Source organism: Triticum dicoccoides, chromosome 5A (genome assembly GCF_002162155.2).
Source record: "Triticum dicoccoides isolate Atlit2015 ecotype Zavitan chromosome 5A, WEW_v2.0, whole genome shotgun sequence".
Lineage (NCBI taxonomy): Eukaryota > Viridiplantae > Streptophyta > Magnoliopsida > Poales > Poaceae > Triticum > Triticum dicoccoides.
Window position 1 is genome coordinate 3,156,969 of NC_041388.1, and position 12,876 is coordinate 3,169,844.

Consider the following 12,876-nt stretch of genomic DNA (forward strand, 5'->3'; position numbering starts at 1 on the left):
ATCGGACACACGATCAAACTGCAGCCTCATGTACTTCTTAACAAACATATGCATCCAGCAACCAGGAGGCACATAATTCTTGAGCATGTGATTTGTGCTCTCGCTACTCTAAGTACTTTCCATCTTAGCACATAACACACCTTTGAAATATGACTTTGCCCACTTGTGTCCACTCTCAAAGAGCCAAGAGATGTACGGATGTGTCCACAGTCTGCATTTCTCGAGCACCAGATGCCACCCTTCCTCGATTTCATCCATGGTCAACACATGATTCACAACGTTGTGGAATTCTGCTCTAAATTCACTCTTTTTAGTGTACAGTGGCCCCAATTATTCTTTAGCTTTATTTAGGACATGCCACTTGCCACTAACACCACTGACACGCTGTGTCTAGCATGATACTCTTAATGGAAGCTCCATTGCCCGATTATGATCTGCAAAAACTCAAAAAGCATTGGTCATTAAACAATCCCAACATTTTACCTCCACAACATCTACTCCAACAAAGTTAAGAATTCAGGATGCACCTGTCAAAACAGTCCTTGATGCCACGCCTCCCATCATCCGCAAAAATTCTACGAATACCCACTTGAAGCTTGCCTGTGTCTAATCACGCACCAATACACCAGAAAAGATCATGCTCTGGAAATGATTGTTCACTCCTACGGAAAGCGCAAATGGCATGTAATACAGATTAGTATGATAGGTGGTGCCAAATGTCACTACATCTCCAAAAAATGACTACTGATGCCTGCTGCTCCTGCTTGCCCACATTAAGTTTTTCTTATTCTACCCACTTGGACACGATACATGGAACGTGGATCCTTAGATCATAATCGTGCAAACACCTCCATGGTTTTCCGTACATCGTCATCAGCTTGTTCTCTGCTTATTATATTTCCGCGTAGGCTCTTAAGCGACCACTTAGTGAATGGCACATTCTCCACCAATCCAAAAAAGCTCCCGATAATACGGTACATAATTGCAAGGTTCATGTTGTTCTGCCTTGGCTATTTTATCAAGTATTGGCCATGCACATCAATATAGTTGTGTGATGGCCAGTTTATTGTCTCACAAAAATTATGGGACAGCGAGCCGTTGTTCTGTTCTCTATGCTCAGCAATGTACCACCGGTTGTGCTAAGAAGTCTTATAAGCGCAGGGCACTTGTACCTTCAAGATCTCGTGTTCTCCACTCCAGCTTTACCCTTCCACAAATCCACAAAACATCAAATATTGCTAGATTTGTATATCTACTGGTTACCAAATCCAGAACACAACTCTGGAAACTTATTGACATCCCTCGTAAAGGGATTATTTATCCACACCGATCCTCACCCTGATGAAATTACTATGATCAATAACATCCTCATTTCCTTCAAAAAAAAATTCTAACCTCCTGTCAATGACACTGCACATTTCTACTACTGTAATGCAAACTCCTCGAGAATGCTGTGTATTTCAGTGCAGGACTCGACAACCACATTTTACAGTTGTACTAACATGTTTCAAAAAACCATCTACTTCCACATGTAAGATTATTATACTTATATTTCTGGAAAACTATAAAAATCTCATGAATCTAATGATTACGTATATAGTCAGCATATCATATTTCCACTGGATGCAACTTTGTGGCTGACACCACAAGCCTGTACTACTCAGAACATGCAACTGAGTACATTTGAAACAACCAGCCCAATCGAGTCCATTTTTTTAATTAAGTCCGAACTAACCATGTATGTCTAACCACAAAGAACAAAATCAAAGCCATGAGGCTGCACTCATGTGATCATGTCTACTGGCCCCAGTGTTAAATTATTCGGGTAAGCAGTCAGAGAGCCATGAAATTCAGATAGTACATCTATTGCAAAAACCAGCCCAAATGAATATGTTTTTTAAAATTAAGAAGTCTGTATGTCTAACCACAGAGAACAAAATTACAGTCACGAGTCTGCATTCAAGCCTAGTGGTGCCAATAACCAATTATTCAGGGCAGCAGATAAAGAGTCATGAAATTCAGATAGTACAAAAAAAACAAGAAAGCACTAACTCATTCAATCGACGAACAAACCTTTTTTGACCATTGATGCTTGTGGCAGGCTCTCACGTCTCTGCTCAGGACGTAAATCTTCTGCACATATTTGACCGTCCGTGCTCATGGCAGGCTAACAAATCAATTGGGATTTGACCGTCCCTCCTCCGTCGCTAAGACTTTGCTCGTCGCGGCCTTCGGCGGCGGATCCGTTGACTCTCTCCTACCTCCAGCAGGGGGAATCTGGTTGGGCATGAGCACGCTGAGAAAGAGAATGGAGCCGTACGGAATCTTGGAGGATGCAATCTCCTGCCCATTGGCACAGGGGCCGGCACCAAGCTCTCTCCTACTTCCTCAAGGACACTGGATCTGATTCAAGTCAAAACCAAATCCTTTAAGACACCAAAGCCATGCGGGTAAGATTTGCAACGAACCCGCCAGGCAAGCAGAGATCAACGTACCTGCCCATTGGCTGCATCGGAAACTCCATGCCGGATCACCGCCGCCGCTCCTTCTCTCTCCGTCGGAGACCCCTGTTTCTAAATGAGCACCGCTCTAGGCAGAGAACACTCTGGATCCTGCATTCAATTTTAATTTTTCTGCCTATTCCCACCGGACGGAAAAGCAAACTTTCAGGGCCACGGATCAGACGGGGACGCGAGATTCTGATCCACGTCCCACCTCCACTAGGTCGAACGGACGCCAACCTGCACGTTAACTCTGGCCCACCACCCGACCCTGCTACGTACGTATTTATCTACAGTGTGCATTTTCCTAGCGACCCATATAAACAAATGGCTTAGATCCAGATCGCTATGGAACATCCAGGATAACGAGCTCATTTGAGCTCGGGACCAATTACTCCGCGTCCGTGTGTCCACCCCTATTTTTCCAATGTAGATCAAGTAAGTTTTCCTCTTTTGAGCTGCCTCTCTACGAGGACCACACAACCAGAGGAGCTCAGGTGTTCATCACGCATGTGCAGTAGGATTTTCGAATCCATCGCATGACTAAAGACATTCTCCACTAAAAATTAAGTAAATAGCATAAAACTACTACTTTACAGGCTAGGGTTTCAAAAAACTACCAATTTTTAATTTTTCTCATATAACTACCAAATGGCTGGTCGGCTGTTTCAAAAAGCCCAAATCATTGAGTATTTATCAGTTGATCATGATTATGACAGGTTGGGCCCACACCTAAACATACCGTTAGTTTGGCCGTTTACTTTGACCGTTAAATTACATGTGGGGCCCACATGTAAGTTTCATCTTCCCTCTTCTCTATCTTCCTCTCTATCTCTTCTCTTCCTCTCTCTGCCCACATGTGAGCCGGCGACGACACTCCCTCTCCCCCCCAGCGCCCCAACTATCATGGTAGGTGCTCGCCGGAGCTCCTGGTGGCGACGAGGCCGACCTCATCCATGGCGACAGGAGGTGTGCATGGCGTCCGCGTTGAGCCTGAGGAGCTCGGGGCATGGGATGGCGGCGGCTGCGGGCAACGCACGACATGGCGGCGAGGCACGGCGTGGCGACGACGCGGGCGAGGCACGGCGTGACGGCGGCCGCGGAGCAGGCGAGACACGACATGGCGTCGAGGCATGGCGTGGCGACGGCCGCGGGGTAGGCAAGGCACAGTGTGACGGCGGCCGCAGGGCAGGCGAGGCATGGAGTGGCGCGGGGCAGGCGAGGCACGGCGTGGCGACGTCCACGGGCGAGGCACGACATGGCGGCGGCCGCGGGGCAGGCAAGGCATGGTGCGGCTCGCCGGCCGGAGGAGGCAGCGCGGCCCTGCCGAGCGGGATCGAGCTCCTGGCTGCTCGGGGACCCGATTGCTTTTTTTTAGAAAACTCATAGGGACCTAATTGCTTCTTCAAAAAACTTGTAAGGACCCGATTGCTTTTTACAAAACTTATTGTGGGACCCACCTGTAAGTTAACGGTCAAACAAACGGCTATCTTGCATGTGGGCCCTAATTGTCATAATCATGATCAATTGATAATCACTCGATGATTTGGGTTTTTTGAAACAGCCGACCACCCATTTGGTAGTTATATGAGAAAAATTAAAAATCGGTACTTTTTTAGAACCATAGCCTATAAAGTAGTAGTTTTACGCTATTTACTCCTAAAAATTATCAATCCATAAATACTCTACGAATTTGTGACCCTAGATATTATATAGTTCGGAATACGTTTCAGTCAGAAGAACAAGATGCACATATATCCTAATATCTGGTGTTTTCAGACCACTCTGAATTTTCTGTTTTTGTCTAAACTTCTGTCCTTGTCATCACCTGACATATATGTGTGCTAATTAATTTTGGGGCAAAACAATCAAGTGGCGGACGTATCTAGATTCTAGAGTCGCCTCAAAGTGGGAAAGCGTGTACTTACGGTCAATGGAATCGTGAGAATTATAATATGTGTTTCCTATGGGCCGCAATGGCACCTACACTATAATTTACTGCAAATTCAGCTATCACTCCATAAATAATTTTTTTTGTGCATACACTCCATAAATAACTTGTGACTTAAAGAATCAAAATACACATTATATTTTGAAATGGATGAACCCCGTATATATAACTTGTGATTTCTACACGGAATTTATGATCCACGACCCCTCTCCTCTCCCGCGACCGCGCCATCCCCGCGGGCGGCCGGCCGCGCCCAACCTTCTCCTCCGCGCGCCTCTCCCTCCCCCTTCCTCTCTGTGCCGTCGCCGGCGCCCGCTGCGGGCCTGGCCCGGGCGACGCTGGTGGCGGCGGCCCCCTGGCTTTTCCCCTCTCGGGTGTACGCCGGCGCGGGACGGGGCGACCTCGGGCGGTGCTTCTAGGCGGCGGCGGTCCAGCGCGACGGCGGGGGCTCCTGGCACGAGCGGGGGCGGACTTCTGGACGGCGCCGTCGCCGTTGGCGGCGGGGCGACGTGGCGGCGCGGTCTGGCGGCGCCCGCTCGGCCCAGATCTGGGCCCTTCGCGCCCCATCTGGGCCTGGGCGGGCCGGCGGCGGGGTGGGTCTGCTTCGTGGCTTCCGAGAGGCGAGGGAGAGGCGATGAGCGGCAGGGTGCTGGCGCCGCCATCGCCGGCTTGCTGTAGCGTGGCGGCGCGGCTTAGCGGGCCCGTTTCGGGCCTGGCCGGGCCAGGGTTGGCCTGGCATGCCCTGCTGCCACGTCCGGACGGCTACCGCGACGGTGCCAGAGGCTCTGGCCTCCCGCACGACGGCAGTGGAGGTGGTTCCCTCCAGCTCGGCTTCGGTGCTGCTTCTCCCTCCGCAGGACGCTTCTCTCCGGTCCTCTTGGCCTCGTGGTGGTGTTCGCAGTGAGGCGGCGTAGGTGACGGCGCAACCGCGATGGCGCATGGTGGTGGGTGGCGGTCTGGCTGGTCGGCTCCGGTCCGTTGGGCGGTGGGGATTGGAGTATGGGAGAAATCCTCACCGGTCTTCGGCCCCGATGCGGTGACACCTGCGGGTGCCACCATTCCTTCCTGGAGGGTCCCAGTGATATCCATCCCCCACCTCCCTCCGCGTGCCGGGGAAACCCTAGGACATGTCTGGGCAGCAGCGTCGTCGGCATCGCTTTCCTTCTTGGAGGTGCTGTTTTGTACGTGGTGGTCCGGAGCCTCGGGTTGTAGTGGTTTGTCTCTGGTGGGCGTAGCGGTGGCGGGTCATCCGCGCTCTGTCGAGCTGCCGTTGTTGGCATTTGCTTCTTTTTTTTTTCTTTTGGGCTTGTTGTGCTGTTCACCCCAGCGCTGTTCACCCAGCGATCCTGTATTGGTGTTGGTTGCTTTGGAATACAAAACGGAAGAACCCTTTTTCGGTACACGGAATTTGTACCACTGACGACAAAGTGGTGCTACCTGCTCATTGGCAGGAATCAAAGCAAATCGAATTCGCTCTGGTATTTGTGTGGGTCGGGAGGCCAACTTGTAAAAACTAATACAAGGTATGATTCAAAAACCACGTAGGGTACACACAAGAAACATCCATTTGCAAGAAAAATGTTGTTCACAGATTCCAGGGAGTAGCAAGTTGCATGATTTACTAGTAAGGGAAATGACTGTGCTCATTGATCAGCATGCACTTTGTCTCCCCAATTTGCTGATTGCATAGTTAATCTGCAAGTTGCATATATATTTTTCGAAAAGGAAGTTGCATATATATATTTGGATGAATTGATAACTACACTTGCCTTCGGTCAGTTCATTCATATATAGGGCCTGCAGGGCAGTACATGCTCACACACAACCATCTATTAACCACTGGAGTGAAGAGGCCATACAAAGTAATACATCAGTCAGTTTAAAGCCACCATCTAGGCAACACCTATTTCTACTCCTATCCCATTGATGAAGGTGTGCCGAATATCCGGACCTGATACCAAACGGACATCGCATCAAACCCTAACATCTAAAGCCGGATGCCCCAGCCCAGCCACACACCAGGATTGGGTCTCATACCAGACCGACACACTCTCAGAGGCTACCGCCTAAAGAAAATATGCCCTAGAGGCAATAATAAAGTTGTTATTTTATATTTTCTTATATCATGGTAAATGTTTATTATTCATGCTAGAATTGTATTAACCGGAAACTTGATACATGTGTGGATACATAGACAAAACACCGTGTCCCTAGTAAGCCTCTACTAGACTAGCTCGTTAATCAAAGATGGTTAAGTTTCCTAACCATAGACATGTGTTGTCATTTGATGAATGGGATCACATCATTAAGATAATGATGTGATGGACAAGACCCATCCGTTAGCTTAGCATAATGATCGTTCGGTTTTATTGCTATAGCTTTCTTCATGTCATATACATATTCTTTTGACTATGAGATTATGCAACTCCCGGATACCAAACGAATGCCTTGTGTACTATCAAACGTCACAACATAACTGGGTGATTATAAAGATGCTCTACATGTATCTCTGAAGATGTTTGTTGGGTTGGCATAGATCAAGATTAGGATTTGTCACTCCGAGTGTCGGAGAGGTATCTCTGGGCCCTCTCGGTAATGCACATCATAATAAGCCTTGCAAGCAATGTGAGTAATGAGTTAGTTGCGGGATGATGCATTACGGAACGAGTAAAGAGACTTGCCAATAACGAGATTGAACTAGGTATGGAGATACCGACGATCGAATCTCGGGCAAGTAACATACCGATGACAAAGGAAATAACGTATGTTGTCATAACGGTTTGACCGATAAAGATCTTCGTAAAATATGTGGGAGCCAATATGAGCATCTAGGTCCCGCTATTGGTTATTGACCGGAGAGGTGTCTCGGTCATGTCTACATAGTTCTCGAACCCGTAGGGTCCGCACGCTTAACGTTCGATGACGATTTTGTATTATATGAGTTATGTGATTTGGTGACCGAATGTTATTCGGAGTCCTGGATGAGATCACGGACATGACGAGGAGTCTCAAAATGATTGAGAGGTAAAGATTCATATATAGGACGATAGTATTTGGACACCGGAAATGTTCTGGGGATACCGAGTACGTACCGGGTCACTGGAAGGGGTTCCGGGCTACCCTCGGCAAACTATATGGGCCTATTGGGCCAAGAGGGGAAACGCAGCAGCCAACATGGGCTGCTGCGCCCCCCTTGTTGGCCGAATAGGAAGGGGAAGGGAAAGGGGGAAGAGAGAAGGAAGGGGAGGCAATTCGGCCTCCCCCTTCCTTCTCTCCTCTCTCCCCTTTCCTTCCTTCTCCGGAAAAGATGGTAACAGGGGGCCGAATTGGACAAGGCCCCCAAGTAGGATTCCTCCTACTTGGGGCGCCCCATGGCTGTCCCCTCCCCCTCCCACCTATATATATGTGGGGAGGGGGCACCTAGAACACACAACAAACATTGTTAGCCGTGTGCGGCGGCCCCCTCCAAAGTTTACGCCTCCGGTCATATTCACGTAGGGCTTAGGGGAAGCCCTATGCGGATCACTTCACATCACCGTCACCACGCCGTCGTGCTGAAGAAACTCTCCCTCGACACTTTGCTGGATCAAGAGTTCGAGGGACGTCATCGAGCTGAACGTGTGCAGAACACGGAGGTGCCGTACGTTCGGTGCTTGATCGGTTCGAATGAGAAGAAGTTTGACTACATCAACCGTGTTGGCAAACGCTTCCGCTTTCGGTCTACGAGGGTACGTGGACATACTCTCCCCCTCTCATTGCTATGCATCTCCTAGATAGATCTTGCGTGAGCGTAGGATTTTTTTTGAAATTGCATGCTACGTTTCCCAACACCACCGCCATCTTCCACCGGTCCATCTCTAGAGTAGAAACTGACCCATCGATCTTGCCTGGCCTGCCGTCGACGCCACCACGACGTCAGAGAACTCCACCATCATGCACGTATCCATCCACACGCGCCCATTGTCGAACCTCCGCAACACCATGCCACCGGGATCCGCCGTTCGCCTTGCGGTGGTTGGGACACCGCTCTTCCACTTGTCCTGTCCAACCAGCACTTGCTCCAAACCGATGCCCTCAGGAGGGACAAAGGCATCAAAGGTAACACATTATCGTCCGGTCCGATAGATCCAGATCCATGGTTTCCCCTGAAGCATCACGAGTGGGGTGCCACGGCCTGCAACAACGATTCCTCGAGAAGGGAATGACGTCATAGACGCCACCATCGTCCGCCATGACCGAAGTTGGCGCAATTTTCACCGGAAGTTGTGTCCCCCCAACCTCGCAGATGGCTGGAACTGAATAGAGCCTCGCCGTGGAGACAAGGGCCACCGTCGGCACGCCGGCAGGGAGCCTCCAGCCGTCCCCCATCGGTCCTCCTCGCACCACCGGCCAGCCAAGGCCGTACTGAGATGGATCTGGACAGGACACCAGATCCGCAGCCATCGAAGCCACCCATGCGCCCGCGGCTGCCACACCGCCGACCATGTAAGTTCCCATCGCTGGCGCGCAGCATGGGCGCCGCCTTGATTGCCACCTCCTGCCTCCCCATGTGAGACGCCGCCTCCGCCTCACAGGATCTGCCGCAGCGACCACCCGCCCTAGATTTGTGGTGCAGGGCCTGGCGCCACCGCGGCCCTTGCTGGCGACATCGGCGGCTGGGGATGGAGGAGCGGGGAGGGGCTGGTGGCACGGGATTAGGGGCCACTGGCGCTGCCCGAGGGGAGGCGGTGCGAGGGGGAAGGGAGGTATGGGAGTGAAGAGCTAGCTAGCTAGAGTTAGCAGATAATTAAGGAGTTGAGTGAATAGTGTAATTAATTAAGGATATCGAAGAGCTATCATGGTGAGGGGTAAGATTGTGATTAGGAGGATTGAGGACATGAGCAGCAGGCAGGTCACATTCTCCAAGCGGCGGCATGGGCTGCTGAAGAAGACACGTGAGCTGGCCATCCTCTGCAATGTCCAGGTCGGCTGTCATCGTCTTCTCCCTTACTGGCCGCATCTACGCATATGCCAGCTCCACCACCACCACCACCACCACCACTACCACCCCACTACCACCATGGGCATGCCTTCCATCATCCATAAGTACCAATCTGCACAGGAGCACCAGCATCAACTACTGAATGCATATTGCCTCGTAACCTTGTTAGAGCAACTCTAGCAGACCCTGCAAAACGCCCGGCCCGCAAAAAATCCAGCGAGTATGCGGGCTCAGGCCAATTTTCCGGCCAGAACAGAGCCCACATACTCGACCGGCCCGCAAAAAAATTTGTCGCAGCCCACAAACCGCACGCCCCAAGCACTATAAGTGCGGTTCCGCGAGCCACCCGATTCCCTTTTCCCCTCTCCCAATTTCTCGCCGCCGGCGACCCTCCTCTAGCCGCCATGTGGGGGCGCATGTGGAGCTCCGGACGCGGCTCCGGCAGCAGATCCGGCCGTGAGAGGGACCCGGAGCGCGAGCGGCGCCGGTCCGACGGCGCGAGGAAGCGCGGCGCCCGGAGGTAGACCAACCACGGGCTGTCGCCGCCGGCGAGCTTCGACCGACGCGAGATGGAGGAGTACAACCGCCGGCACGCGTCCTTCTCCTCCGCGAGGTCTTCCTACGCCGGATCCTCCTCCTCCTCCGCCGCGGGCTTCCTCCACGTGAAGAGGGAGTGGTCGGGCGAGGAGGAGGAGCCGGAGCCGCCGGCGCCGTTCCCCTTCGTGCCGGTGAAGGAGGACCCCGAGGAGCCCGCTCCACTCGGCCGCCGCGGAGTCGTTGGGCCCGAGGACTACGTCGCAGACTTCGACGCCGTCGCCGCCGCCATCGCCGAGCGGAGCGTGCGCGAGGAGGAGGAGCACCGGCGCCATGCCGAGGAGCTCGAAGATCTCGAGTGGCGGCAGGCGGTCGCCGCCAACGAGAAGGCTGACGAGTGGCGCCCCATCCGCGCGGAGCAGGCGGAGAAGTACGTCGATCTGTGCAGCTCCGACGAGGAGGATTGAGCGTCCGGCTCCTCCACGGCGTCGTCCAGTTTGCCGCGACCTCGCCGCCATCAGATCGGACCCCCCTAGTACTAGTTGAACGTAGTATGTAGTATAGCTATGCTTGTAGTTTGTTGATCATGTGATGAACTATGTAGCGAAAGTATTTTTTCAAATTATGTAGGTTTAGATACGGGTTCTGCTTGGCCGCGCATGTTTTTGACCCGCAAACGCGATCTTCGTCAAACCGCAAACGCGTTTTGCGGGTCGTATTTTTGCAGGGTCTGCTAGAGTTGCTCTTAACTACTCCGAACATTCCAAAATAGATGATGTTTTAGATAATGACAATTTTCAATGAGCCACTTTGACGTTTTCTATACAAATACGTTGGTAAAATTACAGAACTGTAAATCGTTGTCATGACAAATGTAATGATATTATGTTAGTTTGACCAACCTCAATGCAAAATTGTATACTGATAGTCAAATTAGAGAAGTTTGATTCTTACTGATGTGTATCAGAGTGTCACCTATTTTAGAACAAAGTGTAGAAGTGCATGCTCTCGTTAATGCAACCAAAAAACCGTTCTGATGTAAGAGACTAGGTAATACAATTATACGTCAACACTCCCTCTTATGTGTGGCTCCCTCGGGCCTAAACGTGGACCGAAAGTGGGCTGTAATTTAATTGCACCAGCCGGGTCTTGAACTCAAGACCTCTTGGCTCCGATACCATGTAGAAATGCATGCTCTCGTGTCAATGCAACCAAAATACCGATCTGACGGAAGAGACTAGGCAATACAGTTATACGTCAACACAAAGTTTGCACTAAGTATTTATATGCATGCACTTTACTTCTCCCACTGGTTGTTACTTATATATGCACATAATTTTAGCACTACACCACCAAGCCAAGGAAAATATCCGTTATATATGCTTATCTGGTAGATACCCATAATAGTACCATTTATTTATTTTGAACAAAAGTTTGCAGTACTCAAAGCTTCTGGTAATATAAGAAAATCTCAATTTCATGTTTTGCTAGTTTTGGGAAGGGGAAGTGCGAAAATTAAAGCAGGAAAATGCAGATGCTTCAAGAACATAATTGGGACACGTTCTTGAGCCAATTCTTTCCACGACTATGAATCTGATTTAAATCAATTTGAGTAAAGACTGGAGAACTCAATCAAGTCACCACATTATTTGGCTTTCAGGAAGATAATGGGTGAGAGATTATCAAACTTACAAGTCGAAGACTTATATTCAATGGAACATCAACTGGAGAAGAGCTTACACCATATTAGAGAAAAGAAGGTAGCTGAGCTCCTTCGGTTTGTTCTTATCTCATTTTTAGTGGATTTTATTCTTATTTCAGCTAATCATTGTACCCTCCTCCATAATCACCACTACGCTAACACTTTTTTTAAAAGAAATGACAATAACTGTGTGTCTCTTGATACATGTTTTAGGAACAAAGAATTTCCAGAAATATTATCAATACAACGAGAAGGTTCGCCAAGATTTCTATGCCCAGCATGTGCAATTTTACTTAGTTGCACATTATCTGTAAAATTTAGATCACTACATTTTGAAACGGTATATCCATCAATACATTTAAGGAAAACTACATCCATACATGATAATTCAATAAAGTGAATTTGTAGGGATACATCTTTCATCAAGAGAATATTCAACTTTCCGAGAAATAAAGCTTATCCATCAACAAAACTTGGAATTACAGAACAAGGTAACCGAGTGACTTGGCTATGTATTCAAGACTTTTTTGGTGGTTGAGATTTATGATGGTGCTTCATGTTGGTTTCAGCTTTGTGTATTGAATGGCTCTACTAACAGTTCATCATGTTATCCTCAGTTTATATATGATAAGTACGATATGTAACCTGGCAGCTTCTTCTGGTAGTTGAATCAATAGTTCAATAGAGACGCAGAAGCCGGGAGTTGAACTTTTTATAGCCATATTGTCTTGATACAGTGCAAATAATCAATATAATGGAACTAATGCATCTTTTTCATTCGCAAATGCGTGAGAGAAGTTGCGTTGGGTATTGATTGCTCATATATATGTGCACAGTTGTTTTGTCGGGCTTTTGCCCATTGTGTAAAATTCCCCATTGCTGCCTCGCGTAGGAGTCTAGAATGTGTCGAAGTTCCAGTGTGGATGACCATCCTCTAGAACAAGACTCTTGTATATATTTGTATTGGTTATCTACAGCTAGCTTGTTCAAAATGTTTCTATGAAGAATCTGAAGTACTTTTCAAGTGCTAATATAACTGGAATGGGGAAGAAAGACGCTTCAATTAATTGAATCTGTGGCTGCTGCTTTGTCTACTCATCCCAAAACACCTGAACTTACATGCAGCGAAAGGAAAGAATCAAACCAGATCAGATCAGAGTTGTTACATCATTAAATAATACTCCCTCCGTCCCAAAATTCTTGTCTT

The 12,876-nt window shown here is 49.2% G+C and overlaps 1 pseudogene; it reads left to right on the forward strand.

Moving 5' to 3' along the window:
• The first annotated feature begins 9,289 nt into the window (after window positions 1-9,289).
• LOC119296754 lies at window positions 9,290-11,717 on the forward strand (annotated as a pseudogene).
• Window positions 11,718-12,876: the final 1,159 nt, after the last annotated feature.